Here is a 26,333-nt window from a genome sequence, read left to right as displayed (position 1 = left end):
CCCCATCATGGCTTGAATTGTTTCCCCCAAAATATGTGTCAGCTTGGTTAGGCCATGATTCTCTGTATTGTGTGGCTGTCCTCCATTTTGTGATTGTAATTTTATGTTAAAGAGGATTAGGGTGGGATTGTAACACCCCTGCTAAGGTCACATCCCTGATCCAATATAAAGGGAGTTTCTCTGGTGCGTGGCCTGCACCACCTTTTATCTTACAAGAGATAAAAGGAAAGGGTATCAATCAAAGAGGGAAGACATTATGCCACCAAAAAAGAAGCACTGGGAGAAAAGTGTGTCCTTTGGACCCGGGATTCCTGCACAGAGAAGCTTCTAGTCCAGGGGAAGATTGACTAGAAGGACCTTCCTCCAGAGCTGATGGAGAGAGAAAGCCTTCCTCTGAAGTCAATGCACTAAATTTGGACTTCTAGCCTACTTCACCCTGAGAAAATAAATTTCTCTTGGTTAAAGCCATCCACTTGTGGTATTTCTGTTAAAGCAGCACTAGAAGACTAAGACACCTGCTTATCTTCTCATCTTTACCTGAAGAGTAAATGTTGACCTTTTGGTCTCATACACATGGTTTTTTAGTAAAGCATCGTTCGTATGGGTTATGCCCTTTCTCTTGTATGCCACTCTGCTGTTTCACTAAAAGATGATCTTAGGGGCTTTTTTTGGTTCAAGTTTAAAGAGTATCTGAGGATGATAGTCTCAGGGAATCCTCTGGTCTCAGCTAGTCCAATTAGTCTGGCCTTTTTTAAGAACTTGAGTTTTGTTCTACATTTTTCTCCCATTCTTTCCGGGACCATCTATTGTGGTCCCAGTCAAACTGGTCAGTGATGATAGCTAGGTATCCTCTAGCTTTTCTGGTCTCAGGGTAGATGATGCTATGACTGAAGTAGGCTATCTGCCCTTGTCTTAAGCTGATATATACATGTATGTGTATATATATATGGAGAGAAAGAGAGCAACATATCTCAGGAAAATGGCTCACATGATTGTAGAGGCTGGCAAGTTCCAAATCCATGGGTTAGGCAATAGGCTGGAGGCTTCTCCTGACTCACATAGCTGTAGGAGTTGATGAATCCAAGAATGGCAGGTAAGACAACAGGCTGCAGGCTCACAGACTGTGAAAACTGATGAATCACAAGATCAGCAGGCAATATGACAGGCCACTGGCTCAAGTCCCAAGAACTAGAGGTCAGGTGATGAAGAACTGGATGCAGATCAAGAATGAACAAAAGCCAGAGAGCTTTTCCAGAGCAACCATATATATTGGATATAGGCCACACTGTCAAGGAAACTCCCCTTACAACAAATTACATGATCACGTCAGATCACATCTTGGAGGTAATAACATTATAGCAAAAAATTGAGGATAACTACATCATTACATAACTGCCAGATTACAACATTGCATGACTACCAACCTACGTCATTACTTAACTGCCAAACTACATCATTACATAACTGCCAAATTACTGAGAATCATGGCCCAGCCAAGTTGACACACAACCTTAACCATCACAGTCCACCCATTGTCAACTTGGCACCTCTACACATCTCCTTAAACCATACACAATCTCTAAATAAAGACAATTGCAAAGTTGTATTTGCACCTAACATGATACAACTAACGTGAGTACAATCAAAAACATACTAGTCCCATTTACATCTTATATTTTATAAGTGAAGGAAACAAAATATTGATAATCACATAAAAGGAAGTAATACTCCTATCAATTACAGTCCTCATTTCTGCAACTGATCACATGGTGATAAATGGTATTAGAACTATCTTCTTCCTTCCTAGGTTTAATCAGCATAATGTGATCAATGTAATGGACCAGTGTAATGTGGTGATATTGTGCGCATTAACATTGCTACCTCCTGCCATGCATTAGCAGTGCTTTTTTTACTACTGAAAGCAGAGACATCAACATCTTTAAGTCTAGCAAGACTTGAGAATCAACTGAGAAAACTAATCCTTAAAATCTTGTTTCCCTAGAGCCACTCTCAGTACCAAATGTCTTAGGCTAGGTTCTATACAGAATCAAAACAAGTGAAGCCTATATATTTATTTATATAATTAAATATTATATATATATTTAAATATATATATACTTATATATGCATATATATATATACACACACAAAAAAAAATAAAGAGAAAGAGATTTATTTCAAGGAAGTGGCTTACACAATTGTAGAGGCTGGCAAGTTCCAAGTCCGTGCATCAGCAGTGAGACTGGAGGCATCTCCTGAATCATTTAGCTATGGAGACTAACAAATCCAATATCAGCCAGTAAGATAGTAGGCTGCTTGCTCGTAGGTTGCAGAGGACAACAAATCCCAAGATCAGGGGGCAATACGGCAGGCCACTGGCTCAAGTTCCAAGAACTGGCAGTTGGATGATGATGAGCTAAATGCAGGATCCAGAGTGAGCAAAAGCCAGAGAACTTTGCCAGAACATCCATATATATTGGATGTAGGCCACACTCCCAAGAATACTCCCAGTGCAACTGATTGGCTGATCACATCAAATCAAATCAAATCATGGAGGTGCTTACATTACATCACTAAATTGAGGGTAAAGTACCATCACCTAACTGCCAAATTACATCATTACATAACTATCAAACTACATCATTACTTAACTCCCAAACTACATCATTACACAACTGCCAAATCACTGAGAATCATGTCTCAAACAAGTTGACACACAACCTTAACCAGCACAGCCCTGTAAATTTGTTTCTGAGATTTTGGTTACCTTCTTACTCTTTTGCTCCTGATGAGTAGAGACCAATAATTGTATCTTAGATGGCCACTCACAAGATTTAAGACCTCAGACACTACTCATTTTACTGGGATGCAGAACTTGAACTTTGAACAATATTGTGTCAGTTGACTGAGTTTTCCCATGAGACTAAGGTCCTAAGTCTTCAAACCCAAAAAAAAAAACACAATCTCAGGTTTGGATTATATCTAAGGAGTGTCTGTATTTCTGTTTTCAATGTGTTCTTCAACATATGTCTGTATTTACTTTTACATACAGATACTTCTATCTGTTCTCACATGTGTATACACCTGTACCTACCCATATACCTATATGCCCATAGCCAGCCATAGTGATCTTACACTTGTTTTTTTGGTCTTTGTTAGAGTTGTTGCCACCTTATATATGTTAAATTCTTTAGTACCAGCTGCAATTAACATAGATGTGCATATAGCTGTTCATGTCACTACTTTCAGGTCTCTAGGGTTTATACTTAGGAGTGCTGAATCATAGGTTAGTTCTATTTCTATTTTTCCATAGTGGTATACCATTTTACAGTCCTATCAGAAAAGAATAAGGGTTCCAATCTCCTCACATCCTCACCGACATTTGTTGTTATCTGTTCTTTTTTATCAGTGCTATTTTAGCCAGGGTGAAATGGCATCTCATTGTAGTTTTGATTTGCATCTCTTTAATGGGTAATGATCATGAGCATCTTTTCATGTGTTTGTTGGTTGCTCGAATGTCCTCTTTTATGAAGTTTCTGTTCATTTTATAATTAAATTGTCTTTTTGTTGTTGAGTTACTGAAGGTTTCTATGTATTTTAGAGATTAGAACTTCATCAGATATGTCATTTCTGAAATTTTTTTTTACCAGTCTCTAGCTTGCTTTTTTACTCTTTTGACAAAATCTTTTGATGAGCATAAGTTTTTAAATTTATGAGGTCCCATTTATCTATTTCATCCTCTGATATTTGTGCATTTGTTGTTGTGCTTGTTATCCTATTTTTACAAAAGATTAGGTAGGCCCTACAGTTTTCTCTCAGGAACTTTATAAATTTTGGGTATAACTTTTAGATCTTCCATTCATTTGGAGTTAGTTTTTGTGTATGGTGTGAGGTATGGGTCCTGTTTCAAGAATTGGTCAAAGTTCAGGAGGTCGTATATGATCAAGAACTGATGGTATTGAAGGGAAGAAGTCCAAGCTTCACTGAAAGCATTGGCAAAAAACAAGGCTCCAGGATTTGACAAAATACCGATTGAGATGTTTCAACAAACAGTTGCAGCATTGGAGGTGCTCACTCATCTATGCCAAGAAATTTGTAAGACAGCTACACGGCCAACTGACTGGAAGGGCCAAACATTTATCATATGAACAATAGATAACATACATTAACATGTTAAATTTATTACTGTTTTACTCCTCTCTCCCCCATTTCTGTTGGTGAATCTCCCGTAACATCGTTGTTCATTCTATACCCAATAGATTTAATTTGTTCTTATTTCTTGTAAACTTGATGTTGTATTGCTTGCAGGATTAAATTATTGAGTTTATCCACTGAAAATATTGTAAACTTGGTCCTTATGATTGCCCATGTTCTTGCATTTTTGGAGAGCACTCTCTTTATTATTATTTTTTTTTCCGGGTATAGATTTGAGTATTTGTTCAATATTCTTACCTCTTCCTTTGGAGAACTCCCTTGAGTAATACTTTCAGAGTTGGTCTGATAGTAGCAAATTCCCAGAGCTTCTATTTGTTTGGGAATGTCTTGATTTCCCCTCATTTTTGAATGACAACTTTGCTGGGCAAAAAATTCTTGATTGGAAATTGTTTTCATTCAGTATTTTACATATGTTGCACCGTTGTCTTCTGGCCTCTGGAATTTCTTGGGAGAAATCTGTACTGATTCTTATGAAGGACAATATGTTTTTCTCTTGTAGCTTTTAGAATTCTCTCATTGTCTTTGGTTTTCAGGTTTTCAGGATTCTTAGTAGAATGTGCTATGGGGTTGAGCTTTTTTTATTTCTTCTGATTGGCATTCATGTAGCTCCCTGTATTTGCAGGATTGGTTTTCTGTGCAGGTCTGGGAAATTGCCTATGATCATCATACGGAAAATTCTTTTTATGCCTTTATTATTGTCATGGTGCTCTGGAGTTCCAATAATTCTAATGTTAGATTTCTTAATTGAATCCCATATTTCCATTTACCTTTGTTCACTTTTCTTTGCTCTTTTCCCTTATTTCTCTTGAGACTTAATAAGTTCAGTTACTCTGTCTTCTAATTCACTTATTCTGTCTTCTGTCTGTTCGACTCTTGTCAAATATTTCTCTTGCATTTTCTAATTCAGTTGCTTTATTCTACAGTTCTAGTAATTCTCTTTTCTGTGTCTGTGTGTGTATGTGGGTAGGTGGATGTCTTAAGAGTCCTTATTGCGTTTCTTATTTTGTTGCTCAATTTGTTTCCTGATCTCTGTTAGTTTGTTTTTGTGAGATTTTTTGTTTGTTTTGTTTTGTTTAAACTTGTTTAGCATCATTGTCTGAAAGTTTCTATTTTTTCCATTAACCTGGCTTCCATAGGAGAAATTTCCTCTTATTCATGTTTTCCTTTTGACTCGTCCTTTGTCTGTTGTGATTTTGTGTGTTTTACTAATTTTTTGTTGAAATTGAAACATTGTGATATATTTTTTAAAATATTTTAATTTCTAGATTTTTTGATTTATAAGGTAATTATGCTTGTTAGATTCAACTCCACTATATTTTCATAAGAAACAGTAAAGGCATTCTTGTCCTTAGGTTTTTTCAGCATTGAGCTAGAAGTTCTGTCTGAGTGCCTAAGTCTCCGGGTGCCTGGTCCTCCCTGAGGTGACTGACTTTACTGGTGTGTCCTCTGAGTTTTGCTGTCACCCTGAGTGTACCTCTGGGTTTGGTTTTTCATCCCTTATTTGGGATTTGGGAAGTCTTAGGCTCAGCAGCTCAATGCACTTGCACAGGGGTTTTTCTCTGATTGTGGATGTGGACTTATGTGTCAGTGCTTGGATTTCTCTAGGTGAAGGTGAAGACTGCTTTATGTCTTTTTGTCACAAGTGTCCCTGTGCGGGCTCTCCCACATGTGTCCTTCTGTGGCAAGAAGTCAGTTGTTTCCATCTGTGTTGCCTGTCTGAAGTATATTTCTTACCCTTGCTGAAGGCTGTGTTGTGAGGCTATTTCATTTGTTTAGGCCCTAGAACTTGTTCACCTCAGACTTTGGTGAGATTTCACTGAACTCACTCACAGGACATTGGTCTCCCTTTTCCCCTTCCCAAATTCACAGTCCGTAAACTCCCACAGCCAAACTGTGCTAACTTAAAAATTGGGCTACTGCTTACTCAGTTTAGCTCCCATCCTACATCCCATTCCCATCCCAAAATGGCCACTATGAGCCAAGTGTTTCAGGTGCCAAAGGCTAGACTCTCCTGGCTTCTGCGCCACCTCCACTCTTCCTTTCCCCTGCCTCCGGACTCACCTTGACTCTACAACACTTCTGCTGCTTCTGGAGCTCTGAGATCTTAATCTGTGCTTGTTTTTGTTCATTATTCAGTGGCTCAGTTGTTGGTGGATAAATGGAATCAAGTACTTAGCTTTGCCATTTTGCCTCACCTTTACTCTTGTTAGATTATTACTTAGATATTTTTCTTATGTGCTTTGTTCTCAATCTTATAACCTTGTGGTCACACTATGCCTACTCTATCTCCAGGCATCATACCTATGTCCCTATTTTAACTGGTCAGTGGCACGAAAAAATTACAGTGATGCCACTAGTTGACTTCTGTTTATATCTCATTGGCCTGAAAAGCTCGATATGGCTATCCCTAGCTGCAAGAGAAGCAAGGATGTCAAACTTTAACATTTAATTAGAGAAAGGATAATGTAATTGGAAAGGAAATTTGGCACAGGCAACTTACAGTGTCTGCTATGCATGCATTTTATCCTACATACCTTGCTTTTTAGAACTAATCCAAATGTATATTTTCATTCATTCATTTATTCAGTCATTTATGCATATTTATTTAATACCTATTGCTAGCTGCTGAGAATATAACTGTGAATAAAAAATAGAAAATGCTTATCTTATAAGAAATAATTCAAAACCAATTCCAGATGGATTTTTGGTTTAAATATTAAAGTTGAAAGAATAAATCTTTTTGGAAAAAAAGATATAACACCTTCTTGACCTTGGAGTAGGAAGAATTTCTTAAACAAGGCACAATTGCACTAACTATATAGGAAGAGAATGATAGATTATATTAAAATTGAGAGCTTCTGGTCCTCAAAAGCCACCATTAAGTGAGTGCCAACAGATCACAAAATGAAAGAAAACAGTCATAATACATATAGCTGACAAAAACTCCCACAATAAATAAAAAATGCCATATAACCCAATTAAAAATATGATAAAACATGAGTTAATTTTTATTAAAAAGGGTACAAAATTGTTAATGTGTGAAAAGATGTGTAGCCATATTAATCATCAGGTAATTCAAATTAAAGCAACACCGAGATTCCAGTGCATACCCATCATAACATTTAAAATGAAAAAGACTCAAAATCTCAAATATTTGCAAGGAAATCTCAGGTGTTTGGAGAGACTGCAACTCTCCAGTGAGAGTAAACAATTGATACAACAATTTTGGAATTACAGCTTTACTACTTTCTACTGTAGCTGAACAGAAGTACTGTAGGATCTAGAAATCCCAGTTCTAGATATACACCTAAAACATAGATTTATGTTCACCGAAAGACATGTGCAAGAAAGCTCATAGAAACATCATTAATAATAGCCAAAACTCGTAAACAACCTAAATATCTATCATCAGGAGAATGGATAAATAAATCATGATACTTATATATAATAGAATTCTATATAGTGATGAAAGTACTTACATGCAGCAGCATGGATGAATGTCACAAACATAATGTTAAAAAAAATGAGCCATCATTAGAGCATGCCCCACTTACGCAAAGTACAAAAAGAGGCAAAGATAGGCTATCCTATTAAATTCAAGACAGTACTTGGTGCTGGGAAGGAGGGGGAGACATAGAACAGAGAATCAAGGAAGTTTTTGGAGTGCTAGTAACAAACTATTCCTTGATCATGGATTGGTTACACAGGTGTTTTGTATGTGAAAATGCATCAAACTGCACACTTATTTGTACATTTCTTCCTAAATATTATCCTTCAATAAAAAAGAAAAAAGAAAAGAAAACAACTACCCACACTAAACTCGTAAAGGTTATGGAGGTTCTGCCCTAATGGGACAAGTATATATTGAACAACAATCATAAGCATAACTTTGTTATTATAATTTGCTAAGCAGATTAAAAGATGATTAATCAAAAATAAACAAACAAAACTATTGTCATCAAGTCAATTCTGACTCACAGTGACCTGTAGGACAGAGTAGACCTTCCCAGTAGGGCTTCTTGGCTGTGATCTTTACAGAAGCAGACTGCCACATCTTTCTCCCATAGAGCGGCTAGTGGATTCAAACTTCTGACCTTTTGGTTAGCAGCCAAGTGCTTAACCACTGTGCCAATAGAGCTCCTTTTAAAGGATAATTACATATCATTCAAAGAGAGCTAAGCAAGAGATTTTAACTCGTATTGTCCAGGGAGACCCCTCTAAGAAAGTATGATTTGAAGCATGAGCATATCTTCAGGTGAAGATTGAGTGGAAAAGTGTTCAAAGGAGAAAGAATAGAGTGTGTGAAGACTCTGAGGAAAAAGGGAGTTTGGCTTTTTATAGACATTGAAAGATCCATGTACCTAAATAGAAAGAGTGAGGTGTAATTAGATTCTTTCCAAATCTTTGAGACTTGGATATTTTCTAAATCTGGGAACCTAATGTGGCTTTGGAATTCATTAATGATTAATTAACATTCAGTAACTTCTCCATACATTTCTTAAGTGCTTTAAAAAAAAAATGTTTTTTTTTTGAGGTCAAGTGGAGGAAACAAATGTAAATAGGGCAATAATAAATTATACAGTGAGTGCTGTGGTAGGGGTGTGCACAGATTACTGTGGGAAGACACAGGAGTGACATGTTATTAAGCCATGAGGGATCAGGTCCAGTTTCTCAGAAGTGAGAGGTAAGCTGAATCCTAAAGACTACAAAATAATGAATGAGGCAAAGAAGTTAAGTGATAAGGAAGGACATTTCAGGTGAGGAAGGAACATAGAGAAAGTCCAGGAGCAAAATGACTAGTTCAGTGCAGATGAAGCACAGTGAGGATGAAGAAAAGAGACAGGTTAGGAGGGACATATTGGAGAAAAAGTGAGAACCAGATCATAAAAGTCCTACTGGCATATATTTAAGGAACTGGAGTTTTATTCTAAATAGATGGGAAATCTGAGAACAGTGTTTAGCAAGGACTTAAATAAAATAAAATAATTTTTTTTTTAATTTTTTAAGATAATAAGAGTTTAGAGATAATACATTGGAGCCCTCCTGCAGGCTCAGTGGTTAAGAGCTACGGCTGCAAACCAAAAGTGCAGCAGTTTGAATCCACTAGCTGCTCCTTGGAAGCCCCATGGGACAATTCTAGTCTGTCCTATAGGGTTCCTTTGAGTCAGAATTGACTTGATGGCAACAGGTCTGATTTTTGGTTTTATTCTAAATGTCCAGTTCTTAAGACAGTGCCTGGTACATAATAACCAGTTTACTTAGAGTCTGTTCCAACTCACATTGACCCTACATGTGTCAGAGTAGAACTATGCTCCATAGGGTTTTTAATGGCTGTTTTTTTCAGAAACAGATTGACAGGCCTTTCTTCAGAGGCACTTGTGAGTGGACTTGAACTCCCAGCCTTTCAGTTAGCAGCCTATTTCATTAACCATCTGCACCACCCAGGGACTCTTGACACCTAACAAAACCAAACGTGTTGCTGTCAAGCCAATTCCAACTCGTGGCACATAATAGGACTCAATGAATATTTATTGCTTAGTGAAATAAAAAAACAAAAAGATTTCATTGATTGCTATGTAGATCATGCTTCCAATGTTTCTGAAAACCCTGTTGGCTCTTCTTTGAAAATACATCCAACCATCATCTGTCACTTAGATCATTGTAATAATTTCTTAAAGGATTTCCCTGCATTCACACTTACCCCTCTACAGTTCATTCTCAACACAGCGGCCATCAGAATCCTTTTTAAAAATGTAAGTCAGATTATGACACCTCTGTTCAAATCCCTCTAATGCCTTCTCATCTCACACAGAGTAAATACCAAATTTCTTACAACCAATTTCCCTTCAAATTCCAACACAATCTAGTTCCTGGTTTCCTCCCTGATTTCCCTCCTTTCCCTCTTATTTTTGATCACTCCCATTTAGCCACACCACTTGGGGCTCCTGGCCCTTACTGGAACCCACCAGTCACACTCTTGCCTCAGGGCCCTTACACTGACCCTTCCTCTGGTTAGAGTGCTTTTCCCACAGATAGCTCCCACCTTCACCTCCGTCAAACTTTTGATCATTGAGTCCTATCCTGACCACACATTTAAAAATTGTATTTCTCTTTGTCCTCAGAATTTTCCTTATATTACTTATTTTCTTCATATCACTCTTCACCTTCTAACATATAATTTACCAATGATCGTGTTTGTTTTTTCTCCCCTTCCAGTAGAATGTCAGTTTCATAACGGCAGAATTATTATTTTTTCCTTCGTTAAACCCTAGTTCCTAGAACAATGTCTGACTGGTAGCAGATGCTCAATAAATACTTATTGAATGACAGGGGAAGGCACAGAAGCAGTAAAGACAGTGTGGAGGCTACTGGTTAAGAGCTTGGCTGCTAACCAAAGGTTCAGCTGTTCAAACCCACCAACCACTCCTTGGAAACTCTATGGAGCAGTTCTACTCTATCCTGTAGGGATGTTACGGGTTGGACTCAACTCGTCAGTAACTTTTTTATTATTATTATTCATACGCTACGGTAGTTGTTGTTGTTTGATGCTGTCAAGTTGGTTCTGACTCATAGTGACCCTATGTACAACAGAACAAAACACTGCCCAGTCCTGTGCCATCCTCACAATCGTTGTTATGCTTGAGCCTGTTGTTGAAGCTACTGTGTCAATTCATCTTATTGAGGGTGCTTAACCATTGTGGAACCAGGGACCCTTTACTAGGGTAGTGGCAGTGTTGAAAGAGAGAAATGAGCTAACGTACTGTATTTGAAAGTGGAATTGACACTCTCAATTCTAAGCAAAGTGTTATACTTTCTAGTTTCTTACCACCCATCTGGTTTTGCCCACTCTTTCCTAAGTCCTTTGTATATAAATTTCTAGAACTGCTATGGTGAACACTGATGGACTTGGTATGAGAGAGAGATATGCTGGAGATAACTCAGGTTTCTGGGATGAACCTTTTCAGAGGTTAGAAATGCTAGAAGAGGAACATATTTGGAGCCAAGATCAAGAGTGTAATTTTGGTCATGGTAAACTACTCACCCAAAGGGTGAAACCATTTTGACTGAATAGATTAATTAATCAAATGCTAAGGAGAGACTTGCTGGATTCAATTGTTCGCCCATCACTTTGAAATAACTGCTTGCTAAGTGACTGTGTATAGACTGAACAAAGTTGTAAATATGATATGTGAAGACATGAAACTCTGGTATCAGCTAGGATTTAAACAGAGAACAAAAAAAAACATGAAACACCTGTTAAGAGGTTTATTGAAAGTAATCGGTTTACACAGTTGTGGTAGGTAGCAAAGTAAGTCCCAAATCAGAAGGGCAGGCCTTCAGGGAGGGTAGGCTGGAACTCTCAGGCACGAGCTGAAGCTGCTGTACACAGAATTTCTTCCTCAGGGATGCCTCAATTCTGCCCTTAAAGCCTGTGCATGGATTTAATCGGGCCCAAGCAGATTATCTAGGAAAATATCTCTCTACTTAAAGTCAACCAATTATAGACTTTAATCACATCTACAAAATACCTTCACAGCAATACCTGGGTTGGTGTTTGGTTGAATAATTGAATAAATAGATGTACAAAACTATGATCACACTCTACTCCCTCCTGTATTTCAAGTTTTATGAGTCCTATAATTTTAATAAATTTTAGTTTTTCTTTGCTCATGTCAGAGAGAGGTTTTAATATAATCAAATACGTGAGTGGCTCACATGCTTCTACCCTCATTAGATATGTATCCCAGTTTGTCCATCCTTGGATTTATCTGCTTTCTGACTTCCTCCTTACCTGTTTTTACTAGGTTCTCTTCTTGTGATTTGCCTGCAAGAGTGTCTACATTTCTGAGTGCTCTAGTGTAATTTGAAAAAACAAGTCTATACCTCTTTGAAATGCTAATATTAGTTTCTGTGAGTACTAGAACATTCAATGCCTTGGAAAAATTGCTGTTTGAAATAAAAAAATTATATATTTTGAATTTACTAAGCAGTTTTATTTCTCACTTTTACATTTTGTACCTGAGCTTTTCAATATTATTCCAAAGAAAACTATTTTTTTTCTTCTGTCCTCTACCAGGTCTACTTTGCTGTGAAAAGATAAAACAATCATATTTCTTTCTGTAGCATATTATTTATTTAATGAATGTCAACAGATTTATTTCCTATTATTCTTTTATAAAATTAAAATTTTAAATGATCTTTTTAATTTTTATTCCTCATTTTCTGTGAAAGTATAACTTCATGATATAATTTTAATACTTATTTGAATGAAGAAATTAAAAAGCACTTAGAGAGTTCAGAGGAGAGGGTGAATAACTCTTTCTGGGGAGTTTAGGAAGTATTTTGTTACTAGGAGATGAACTTGACCTTGGTATTAAAAGACATAGGAGTTTGGCAGGCTGAGAAGGGGTATTCACGAACAAAAGACTGAAGGAGAAAAGGGCATGGGATATCTAGTAAAGAGAAGTTCAGTGTGAATGGGAGATTGAATGCATGAAGTGGAGTAAAGAGAAATCAAGCTGCAGAAATTGTCTGGGTTTGTAATTCAAGAGTCACATATGTCAAGTCAAGGCAATAGAAAACCAGCAAACCTTTTTAAGCTTTTAAACCTCAGGATATTTATGTGTCGCCCGTGCCTATCAGAATGCCTGATATATAGCAGGCATTCAATAAATACTTTTGGTGATTGAAATCTCCCCTGTTGTATACTAGGATTAGATCTGCTTTTAAACAAAATAACTCTTTCAGTTGTATCAAGGACTGATTCTCACCGGGGAGGTGAGAAATGGGTGTCGGAAAGACCAAATAGGGGCTTAGAAAAGAAGAGATTCAGTTTAAGAACTTTTTCCCTAACCATAAGCATTTTAAAAGATAGATTTTTTTATTGGTATCAAAAGTTTAAACATGTTTTTATGAATAAGCACCAGTTGTGCATTGTAGCATTAAATCATATTGAAACTCATCTCTGAGCAATAACGTTTACAAACATCTGAAAACTCTATCAGGTGGAGAATGATGTTATGCAATTTCATAGAGTTTTTATATTCTTTTTCTATGTGGGAGCTTCCGAGAAATATCTTTGAACATTGGATCAATGCCGTGAAATTTGTCAACATATTTTTTTCTGTGACAGCAAAGATATTCAGAAGATAACTAGAAATTGGATCTGAAATGATAGTTGAGCCCTGGGATTGCATTCTATATCTGCTGGTGAATAATTGGTTTGTATCTAAGGACAATACTTTCTGATAGGCTAGGGTAGCTCATTATTTCTCAGAAAATTTTATAATCTCCTTGTACAAATTGATCCCAAAGATTAAAGAAATCATGGTTGTACTTTCAAGGTAGACTTACTGAAACCTATTTTTTATTGAATGCAAAAACAGAGTGATGAGCAAGTTGTTTTAATCCTCTTGGGAAGGGGGTGGAATTACCTCAGAATACTCCTTGACTAGCTTTTCCATCAAGTGTCTGCCAACTTTAACACCCAGGAAAAACAAATTTCTCTTTAGATTTGTATGATTTAAGATAGATACTGCACATCAGAAAACAGAAAAAGAAATCTACAGCTTACGTTTTGTTTGAAAATATAACTAAGTTGAAGTGAAGCCAGCTCAGACAACGATTACATGCAAACAAGTGCCAATTACGAGACACGTTTTTTATATTAGTAAACATGGATTTTAAAAAATAAAATTTCTCAAAACATCAATTATAAAAAATCCTTGAGAGGAACACTTATATAATTGCCTATAACAAGCAGTAATATGACTTTCTGTACCATCTAAGTGAGGTACATACATAGATACTTGATCAATTTTTGGTTACACAAAGACAGGTGATATTGTGAGCAACAATGAGGCCCTGGTTACTTTCACTCCCTGATACCTGATGCTTTCTACCAGAACCAGGGATCTTCCTCACCAGGCCAGCATCTCCAATTCATTACACATACAGGCCCTGAGAGAAAACATTTGTTTAGACAGATAATTCAGGAGCAGACAGATATCTATAGCTGCATCACTTCAACCGAGAACTTCTTGGGAATATATCCATTTCATTATTCCTCCTCCTGGTTCCTTCCTTAAAGGTTTATAACATGGTGTGGTTCCCAAAGGTATCTTAGTCCCATATGGTAAGAGCATATGGTAGGGAATTAATTTTGACTGAGTCATCTGTCAATTTCAGTTACACTATGGAAAATTCAAGCTGAATTTACGGTTGAGCTTTCACAAACATCTAACCATTGTTCCTCTCTCAGCTTGCCCGTGAGCTCCTAAAATGTGCACCAACTTTCTCCTAATGCAATTTCACAGGTATGTCTTAAAATTGGTAATCATGCCTTGAGCACTGTCATAATCCAGAAGGCATTAAAATGCTTCAGTTATGTAATCAAGCTTATTTATGAACCAGTAAGTGCATGAACAACTGAATGATGTTACATCTTATTTAGTATCCACGTGTTCAGGATACAGTAAAAGTGTCAGAAGGCCCTTCAACTTCCTTTGGGGCAAGTGGACATTTCTAAACTTCTTACCTTAGAAGACCTGTCCTACTCGCTTACCAAATAATTTTTCATATTTATTGGGGACAGTAAATATCTGGGTTTTTATGGGAACAGACTGAGACAATTAAGTAAATAATTCAATTTCCTGTATTATCTGTATTGTGGAAACCCTGGTGGCGTAGTGGTGAAGTGCTATGGCTGCTAACCAAAAGGCTGGCAGTTCGAATCCGCCAGGCGGAAACTCTATGGGCCAGTTCTACTCTGTCCTATAGGGTCGCTATGAGTCGGAATTGACTCCACTGCAGCGGGTATGTATGTATGTATCTGTAGTGTATCATATTGATTTGTAACATCATATACCATTCTACCAAACTTAGTCCAAGAAAGAGATAGGATACAATGTAAAAAGATATGATATTGTTTACTGTGTGCTAGGAGAAAGAAACTTGCAGATAGCTACTTTTTCCAGAATATATTTCTGTGCCAAAGGGTTTTAAGCACAGAAATTAACAAACATTTTTCAGTTATTTTCAATTTATCTGTGTCTCCTTTCCTAAGATGAATTATTTCCAGTCCCATATGTCACTGGCAGTCTTCTGTTGTTCTCCCATCTCTTTTTACCGTCCCCAACTTCTGTTTCATGTTGTTGCTGTTGTTAGGTGCCTTGAGTCTGTTCCAACTCCTAGCGACCCTACGTACAACAGAACCAAGCACTGCCTGGTCCTGCGCCATCCTCAAAATCATTGTATGTTTGAATCCATTGTTGTAGCCACCCTGTCAATCCATCTCATGGACGGTCTTTCTCTCTTTTGCTGACCCTCTAAAAAGCATTATGTCCTTCTCCAAGCATTGGTCTCTCCTGATAGCATGTCCAAAGTACGCGAGCCAAAGTCTCACTATCCTTGCTTGCAAGGATTACTATGGGTGTATTTCTTCTAAGACAGATTTGTTTGTTCTTCTGGCAGTCCATGGTATATTCAATACTCTTTGCCAACACCATAATTCAAAGACATCAATTCTTCTTTGGTCTTCCTTACTCATTCCCCAGCCTTCACATGCATATGAGGCAATTGAAAATATCACGGCTTGAGTCAGGCACACCTTAGTCCCCAAAGTGACATCTTTGCCTTTTAACACTTTAAAGAGGTCTTTTTCAGCAGATTTGCCCAATGCAACAGGTCATTTGATTTCCTGACTGCTGCTTCCATGGCCATTGACTGTGGATTCAAATAAGATGACATCCTTCACATCAATCATTTCTTCATTTGCCATGACGTTGTTTGTTGGTCCAGTTGTGAGGATTTTTGTTACTTTATGTTGAAGTGTAATTCATACTGAAGACTGTAGGTTTTGATCTAAATCAGTAAGTGCTTCAAGCTCTCTTCAATTTCAGCAATCAAGGTTGTGTCATATGCATATCACAGGCTGTTAATGAGTCTTCCACCAATTCTGATGCCATATTTGTCTTCATACAGTCCAGCTTCTTGTATTATTTGCTCAGCATACAGATTGAATAAGTATGGTGAAAAAATGCAACACTGAATCACACCTTTCTTGATTTTAAACCATGCATTATCCACTTGCTGTGTTCAAATGACTGCCTCTTGGGCTTTCCACAGGTTCCTCATGAGCACAGATAAGCATTCTGGAATTCCCATCCTTTACAATGTTATCCATAATTTGTCATGACCCACACAATTGGAAGATTTTGTGTAGTCAAAAAAACAGTGGTACTCATCTTTTTGGTATTCTCTCATGCCACCTGTCTGTCTGATACCACCCCTTAATACCAACTGGTGGTTGCCAGTTTAAAGCTTACCTGCTTGGGGAAATGGGAGTTAATATTTAATGGGTACAGAGTTTCTCTCTGGAGTGATGAAAAAGTTTTGGAAACAAATAGCAGTAATAGTTATACAACATTATTAATATAATTAATATGACTGAATTGTATACTTTAAAAATGGTTAAATTGGTTATATAATTATACATATAATCTGTACAATAAAAACTTAAATTTTAAAATGCAGTGGGGATAATGCACTACTTTGTATTAGAGAATCACCTTTGTAAATGTAATAAGAAGTGAATTTGGCTTCATTGTAATATGTGTAGAAATACTGGAAGTGCTTTAGTCAAAAATTTTAAATTACTAATACTATATAGTCGAGCCCATAGATGGAATTTTACAATTCTTATTTTAGAGTAATACTTTAAGAAAAGGTCGCCTGCAAAAGCATTTATATTTATATTATTTTTTATAATTTTCAACTAAAACCAGTAATTTCATGTGAATCTCTTAATAAAGGGCAAAGAAAATTAAGAAAATTAAAAAAAAAAAAACCTGCTGAAACTACACTAAACAGAAATAAACCTCTTCTTGAAAATTAACACTCTTAGATTATAGACACTTTGAGGATCCTGTCTAGCTTAATTTTGTATTTCTAAATTATAGGATAGTATCTGGAACATAGCAATTGCTTAACAAATGTCTGTCTAATAAGAAAATGGATTTTCCAGAGCTTCACTGCTGTTAATATGAACATTAATTATAATTATACTAGGAAAGTTCCAGTGCTTGGGGATGATAATAGGTAATCCTGACTGAGTGTGCTTGTTCTTTGCCAGACACCTTCCATATATGACTGAATTAATTGTTTTACCTATGAGTTCAGTTCCTTTCATTAATCCATTTTATATTTGAGGAAAGTAAGGCACAGACTGGTTAAGTAATCTTCCCAAGGTCACAATGCCACTCCTAGGGCTAAAACATGAACTCAAACAACCTGACATCAGAGCACAATTTATTATCCACTCTCATATAAAATAAAACTGACCTACCATCCTTAGCCAAGATTAGTATTTCCCAGATATATGGATTTCATGACAGGGTTGACAACTTTAATTTTGACAAGAAAGCCATGAAAAAAATTACTATTTTGCAAATAGTGTGCACTTTACCACAAAAAAAATAGAAATTACAGTAATAATCATGATAAAGGATAATTCTTTAACATAAAATTATGAACAGATCAAGTTCATTGTCCCCATTATTTCCTTATTTTACTGCTCCCTGGTCAAATACCCTCACAAATGGCAATGGTGAGTACACTGGCAATAGGGAAGCTTTGTAGTACATTATGTAGTTTTGCCACGAACCTTTCTATCTCCGTTTGTCTCTTTCTACCTAGAATGGATTTTAGCATGCCCTGGGAGTCTCTACATAGCAAAGAAGCAGCGTTTGCTACAGTAGCCTCGGAGAATTAAATGAGGATCAAATCCTTCTTGAGTTCATATCCAAGATCTTTTTCAGTGCCCTCAGGGATGAAAGGTTAGGTTAAAATTGATTCTTTATAACTAAAGATAACTAGCCAGCACAAATTGATAGTAGCATGAATAAATAGCCATGTTTGAGGCCAAGTTAAAACATGACTAGATCTTCAAAGTAAAGGTTCAATTTTAGCTCTCTTTGGCTGCAAATTTGGGACACAATCTGTTTCAGTACTTAATTATTTCAGATAGCAACTAAAAACATAAGTTCAGCTGTATTTTCTTACCTGTTAAGAATCTTTACAAAGTGAAATGTAGAAGACAGCATTTATGAATGGTATATTTGTGTTCTCTCAAAGTAAAATGGAGGAATTTAGGATTGTGCCTATTTTTTCAGAAGTAGATTCAAATATGTTCAATATATTTCTTCAGTTACATTTTATTACAGTCAAATAATTTCATATTGTAATATATAGACTGCATATATTAATTCATGAATACCCTTGTCTGAACCCCAGTGAATTTGCCAGCACACACGCATTTTTATCCATTTCTTGCCTTCTGAGTAACCAGATATAACACGTTCCTCTTCCTGTTGATGATTAACCCCTCTTCCTGTGTTCTTCCTGATCTCATGTCAGCTTGCTTTCTCAAGAACTTCTTTTCTGTTCTATCTCCCCCACCTTCACTTTCATCGATCTCTCCCTCTCCCTAGATTATTCTTGTAAGTTTATTAATGCTTTATAAAATCTTCTACCTCAAAAAAAAAAAAAAAATACAACAAAAAACTAAACTAAATTAAACAAACAAAAAAAAACCCAAGCCCATTGCCATAAAGTCTATGCTTACTAATAGTGATCCTATAAGGCAGAGTAGAACTGCCCCGTAGGGTTTCCAAGGAGCAGCTGGTGGATTAGAACCGGTAACTTTTTGGTGAGCAGCAAATGCTAACCACCAGGGCTCCAAACTAAACACAAAACCAAAACCAAACCTGTTACTGTTGAGTTGATTCTGACTCCTAGTGACCCTGTAGGACAGGGTAGAACTGCCCCATACAGTTTCCAAGGAGTGGATTTGAACCGCTGACCTTTTAGGATAGCAGTCGAACTCAACCACTGAACCACCAGAGTTTCCCCTAACTCCTAGTGCTCCAATTTCTTTTCAACTTCACAGCAAAATTTCTTAGAAAATTTTATACAGAGATTTACGTGAAAGGTTAGATTATGATGGTGTCAGTGAGATAAGGAGATATGGAGGAAAGACAAGTTTATTTTTATTTGAATGTACTCTTAGGTAAGATGAATTCATGAGCATATCCATTCAGTCCTCCTACCTTTTATTGCTGTGCATCAAATTACCACAAAATTTAAGAGCTTAAATCAGTACACATTTATTATCTCACAGTTTGTGTTAGTCAGGAACCCAGGCACAGTTGAGCTGAATCATCTGCTTCAGAGTTTCTCACAGGCTGAAGTCAAGGTATCCTCTGGCTATCAGAGTTTCAGTATGGTTGGTTGATGCAGGTTACAGTTGTTGTGTGCTGTTGGATTGAAGGCCTTGGTTCCTAGGTGGCTACTGTTCGCTGGTGCCACCCTCAGCTCCTTGCCACGTGTGCCTTTCCAACATGGTAGTTTGCTCCATCAATGTATGTAAAATGAGAAAAGCTATACAGAGAGAGTCGGCTAAGAAGCGAGCCATGATCTTTTATGACCTAATCACGAGAGTGACATCCCATTGTTTTTCCCATATTTTATAGTTTAGAAACAATTTACTAAACCCATACAGAAGGAGATTACACAAGGGTGTGAATATCAGGAGGCAGGATCATTGGGAGCCGTTATAGAGGTCTGCCTATAGTATGTTCCCTAATTCCTCACTATGTAAATGTCAAACATAATTCTCCATAAAAAATAAATATAACATAATAGTAATAATAATAATGAAAATAATCCAGACTTAATATGGGAAATGATATAAACACAAATGAAATTATTATTAAATGCATAAAATCAGCTTATAAATCACCAAGTACAATATGATTAAAATGTTTTTGAAATAGCAGACGAAAAATATCAGAATTGTATAATGAGTAGGTTGATGGGATATATTTTCTATTATAAGAAAAAATACCTGTTATAGTGTTCCTCACCTTTTTTTCAATATGTATAGTGGAAAAGACAAGGGCCCAGATAATGAACCAAGGATGTAATAGTCTTGTACCAAGAAATGTTTTAAATATTATATGTATGTATGTATATTACATATGTTTATATATACATACATATGTATACATATTAAACAAAGATGTCACTTTGAGGACTAAGGTGGATCAAACCCAAGCCATGGTATTTTTAGGTGCCTCATAAGCATAAAGCTGGACAATGAATAAAGAAGAATGAAGAAGAATTGATGCCTTTGAATTATGGTGCTGTTGAAGAATATTGAGTATACCATGGACTCCCAGAAGAATGAACTAATTTGTCTTGGACGAAGTACAATGAGAATGCTCCTTAGAAGTGAGGATGGCGAGACTTCAACTCACATACTTTGGAAGTGTTATCAGGAGGAATCAGTCCCTTGAGAAGGATATCACGCTTGGTAAAATGGAGGGTCAGCGAAAGAGAGGAAGATCCTCAACCAGACAGATTGACACAGTTACTGCAATGATGGGCTGAAGATAAGTTTGTGAGGATGGCCCAGGTCCAGGCAGTGTTTCATTCTTTTGTTCATTGGGTTGCTATGAGTTGGAACCAATTCAATGGCTCCTAAAAACAAACATATGTATATGTATACATATAATCGTATATATATGTATATAAACCAAAGCCATTGCTCTCGAGTTGATTCTGACTCATAGTGACCCTACAGGACAGAGAAGAACTGCCCCATAGGGTTTCCAAGGAGTGGCTAGTGGATTGAAACTGCTGACCTTTTGGTTAGCAGCTGACCATGTAACCACTGGGCCACCAGAGCTTATATATATATATATATATACACACATACACACACACAAATATGTATACATATGTATATATATACATATGTGTGTATATATGTATATATAGTCTTATGAGAAAACTTGCTTTTATCAATCCTACTTGAAAGATAATGACACTGAAACCCAAAATACCATAACCAATAATCAGTATAGTCAGAATTTGAACCCAGACTTTCTGACCTCAGAGTATATGTTCTTGAATACCAGACTAAATCTCCTGCCCAGAATTTGCTCACGATATATATATATTTTTTCCTTCTGGGATCATTAGAAACAGAAGGTTAGGAGCTATTAATAGGTTAGGAGCAGTAGACCAAATTGACCAAGAATTACACTTTTTTAGGGTAACCAGATACAAACTGAGACACGTTTGAGAGTTAAAATAATTGGTATTAATAATTATATGGGAACAACATGCATAAGTGTGCACTATTCCAGACAAATTTGGTTACAAAAACCAGGTTTTGCTTATTGAAAAAGCTTTTCAGGGGCGTGCTCAGAGAGGAGGTAACTAACAACTTCCTGTCTCCGACTCTCCATGCCTATAAAAAGTATGTATGGGCCAAACATAATTGGAAAAATTCTCCCTGGATACCAAGTTCTTCACACACACCTACCAAAGGCTTCATTTTCCTTTTAAGATTTAAGGGCAGTGAGGAACTAATGTTACCAAGTTACACATATCAAAGAGTATGAACAAGACTATGACTTTAATAAAACATACCACTTGGTTAACCTGGAGTTAGCCAAATTGCAAAGTTCAAGGGCGTAGTCCTCTACACTGCCAAAACTACCCAAAACTTCTGACCAAATATAAAGGGTTAGGGCCAAACTTGAAAGTTAGAAGGAGGTTCAGACAAGACCACACTTAATCCTGACACCAACTGCAAGTTCAGAGGGTTTCAAAATTATCCTCAGGAGGACCATTTTTTTAGAAGGGGGTCCCAGAACTCACTGAAAGCTATTATACCCATTGTTGTGGTTTACTACAGGGAAAGCATACGGATTAAAATCAGCCAAGTGAGGAGATGCACAAGGTAGAACCTGCATGGGCTCCAAACACGAAGCTTCCAACGTCCTCAGGTTGCATTACCCCCTGGAATCAATGTGTGACAATACACACAGAGTACTGCCAACCCGGAAACCTCACCGTAGCTGTGATGTCCAGAAGTTGTTTTATTGGGACTTCATTACATAAAAAAATTAATTGATTGATTGCCCATGCAGTTGAACTAAGTTTCTAGGTTGACATACTGCCTGACCCAAAATCCTAAATCATATGGTTGGTATTTCTGGCATGTATTTTAAGACTATTTGGTGTACCCAGCCCCACCCTAAGATTTGTCATGACAAGCTCCAGCCCTAAACAAAGACACTTCTATCAAGCATGACATAGATTACTTCCAGAAGCTGAGGGCAAAGTCCAGACCTCTCTTTGGACAAAGCCAAATTATTTACTGTACAACATCCAATCCCTCTCTCTGCCAGTTATCAAAACCTACTGCATCAGTGAAGCTCTAAGATAATAATTATTTCTTCATATTAGTGATTCTGAAGCCTGGGTAGTGCAGTGGATAAGAGCTCAGATGCTAACCGAAAAGTCGGCAGTTCAAATCCGCCAGCCGCTCCTTCGAAACTCTGTGGGGTAGCTCTGCTCTGTCCTATGGAGTCACTGTGAGTCGGAATCGACTTGGCAGAGAAAGGGTGCGGTTCTTTTATTAGTGATTCTCAACTGGGGGCATTTTTTTTCCCCTCACGTGACTTTTGACAATGTCTGGAGATATTTTTTGGTTGTTATGACTGGAGGGGTGTGGTTCTGGCATCTAGTAGGTAGATGTTAATAAACATTCTGCAATGTGCAGGATAGCCTCCCAGAACAAATAATTACATGGTTCAAATTGCTGGTAGTATTGAGGTTGAGAAACTGTATATGAAAACCAAAATGAAGGGCTTCTTGGTTCCTTTAATTTTTAATTTAATTTTTATTTTTTGCCTTATTTTGCAGAAGACTTGCTACATACTCATATGCTTCAAAAATTCCACTCTGTATAGATGCTGACAGAAGTCATTAGAACAGTGGGTTAGTGAATCAATTTTAAAGTGGAATGGAAGAAACCCTCTCTTTAGCTCTCCTAACCCTGACCAGTTTTTCATTAAGAATCTCCCAAGTATATCTTCAACAAATTAAAAAAAAAAAAAAAAAGTCTCAGCCTCTTGATCCTCTATGTCAGAAACAGCACATTGAACCAACTTCCTCTTCAAACAACTTCACATTATTATTAATTATCAAAAACTGCTGAATGATTCTGAAAGTGCAATATTAAGGAGAAAGAGACAGAAAAAAAAGGTGGCCTGCTTAGTTGAACTCAACTATAGACAAAAAGATTAAAAAGTGTTGAACACTGTAATATAAAATAATCATATGCTGTGTTTTAAATTAATAAATTGAATAGTATTTAAAGTAACTACAAAATCGTTGTCTGAACATATACTAAAAAAGCTTATAATGGCTTATTCTCAAAATATTTATTAATTTTGTTTTTGATATTTTCAGATACTGCAGTGACAGAAAAAAAAAAAAACAAAACCCAGTGCCATCAAGTCATTCCAACTCATAGCAACCCTATAGGACAGAGTAGAACTGCCCCATAAGAGTTTCCACAGAGCACCTGCCGGATTCGAACTGCCGACCCTTTGGTTAGCAGCTGCAGCACTTAACCATTATGCCACCAGGGTTTCCAAAAGAATATAAATCTTGTTTATGCTACTTTTAGGTTACATTTATAGAGAAGCTATTGTGAGAACGGAAACCCTGGTGGTGTAGCAGTTAAGTGCTATGGCTGCTAACCAAAACGTCGCCAGTTCAAATCCACCAGCTGCTCCTTAGAAACTCTGTAGGGCAGTTCTACTCTGTTCTAGAGGGCCGCTATGAGTCAGAATAGATTTGAGGGCAATGAGTTTTTCTTTTTTTTGTTTTATTGCAAGAACAATGTAGACATATGACATAATTGCATTATACATATTCTGCCTACACTCACAAATCGGTTTTGAAAAAAAATAATTAAGTTAACTACCTTTTTTCTCATAGTCTTTTTTGAAATGAAACTAGCTTCTTTTTTTAATCAGAAAAATATAAAAATCACAAGGAACTAAGATTACATGAAATGTCACTACCCAGGGGAAATCACTATTAATTTTTTTATTCTTCCAGATTTACTCATACACGCGCACACACACACGCACACACACACAGATGGAATCGTTCCATATTTACTGTCTTTAAAATTTTTGTTTTCTTAATTAGAAGACAAGCAACTGATTCAATTTAAACAATAATTTAATAGCAAGTTAGGTCAAAAGGCTAATTGCTGCTTTTGAAAATGAATCTGAGTATAATTATCCATTTGATTGGGGTTATTTTTCCTGTGCTTTGTTTAACCTTACTGTTTTAAATTTTATAAGAATCAGCTTCTTATTTACAGGAAAGTAATTTAAAAAATAACCTTTAAGATGCTTCAAATATTGTCTGGAATCTTAAGTGTATTTTCTAAGTAATACAACACATTTTTACTAGTCTCTAAAAAGAAAAAAAAAAAGAGTTTCCTACACCCTTTCCTATAAAATACACACAGGCACCCACACAGAGATGCACATCATTATAGCTGTATTTACCATTCACAAGATAAATGCAACGTTTAGGGATAATTCATCAGAAAAGTAAACTTGTCTCAAATGGCCTTAAAGTATCTATTACAAATTTGGGTATATAAAATACCTCTCCATGTTGTCATTAACTATGATGGGTTTGATATTTTATGTTATTTGTGGGCTAATAAGCTATCTTGTCTTAATTTCCTTGGTACTGGCAGCAGACATGACACTCTGGGCTCATAATAAAAGGATAGCTTAATACTCACTGCAATAATAGTACCCAGCATATCATTCTGGAGCCATGTCATTATATTCTTGTGCTGATTCCCTGAGCTCATAGTCCAACAGGATGATCCAATGGGGCAAGATGATACCTGAACATGCAGTGGGTTACATAATAGGAGAGGAACCCCAAACTCAGAACACCTCAATCTTTATAATGAACTGCAAGCAAACATGCCACTTGCTCCAGAGGGAGAAATAATCTATCTTAAGTCTATTTCCAAGATTGATTGTATACATGGCATTTTACACCTGTGCAGGTATAACTAAAGAATTGATTTCATAAGTAGTATTGCTGAGTCAAAAGAAAAATGTATTTGTATTTTTCTGATAGATGTTGACAAATTAAGCTTCATAAGGGCTGTATCATTTTGCTCTCCCACCGGCAGTGTTTCAGATTATTGTTTTCGTAGAGATTTATTTAACTAATGACATTCAAACAGTGGGTATTTATTTGGACATGATAAAATTGGTCAGTAACATATGGCATATAGTGTGAATTTCAAAGGGAACAAAGAATTTCTTAAAAAGTAATAAATACTAGAAGAAAACAAGGGTGAAATCCTTCTGTATCTGGATAGATAAAAGCACAAATACTTGCACATATGCACACAGACACACATCTTCTGCATGACAGTTATAATAAAATAATAATAACAATAATTAAAAAAGAGTAAAACATTGAAAACAGAACAATGAAGGAAGACTAGCCTTACAAAATGTATTCAAAATAGCAATAAAAAACATATTACTAATCCATGAGGAGAAAAACGATCTAAGAAACAAAACAGAAATTCCAGATACAGACTCAAATATATACGAAAATTTAGTGGTCTCATTTTAACTGGAGCAGGAAAAGAAAGACTACTCTGCCTTGTTGGACCTTTAATTTGTCTCCTTTGTCTGAAGATTTTATTTTATTTTTTTATTTCTCTTTCTTTTCTGAATTCTGTCAGTTTTGTTTTCACTTACGGAAGTTATTCGGCCATGTCTTTCTTGAGTTCTTTGCTTTCTGTTTTGAGGTCTTCCTTCATTCTGATTGGTTCATCATTATTATAATTATTTTAATTCATGGTAGAATGTTTATAATGTCTATTTGTTCCATGACAATATATTTATTCTTGATGAGTTTTTTTGATAGGAAATTCTTGTTGCTCTCTGTCATTTTTCTAATCCTTATTTGAATATTTTCCTTTTTGGTTACTTACATTTGGGTGAGTAGTATTTTCCTGGATCAGATTCCTGATCCAAAATTGCAAAGGATTCCTGTCTGGGACAGGATGAACATAAGTAAGAGCAATGGAGTAGAGCTCTAGCCTTTGCGTTTCAATGATTTCTTCTTCAGTCAATACCATGGCCTGCTGTTTCCTTCAAATATAGTGCTTCAGTCCACCAATACCTCTACAAACTTAA

Source organism: Elephas maximus, chromosome 4 (assembly GCF_024166365.1).
Source record: "Elephas maximus indicus isolate mEleMax1 chromosome 4, mEleMax1 primary haplotype, whole genome shotgun sequence".
NCBI lineage: Eukaryota > Metazoa > Chordata > Mammalia > Proboscidea > Elephantidae > Elephas > Elephas maximus.
The sequence above is the reverse complement of the archived record's forward strand: the minus strand, read 5'-3'. Positions refer to the sequence as shown.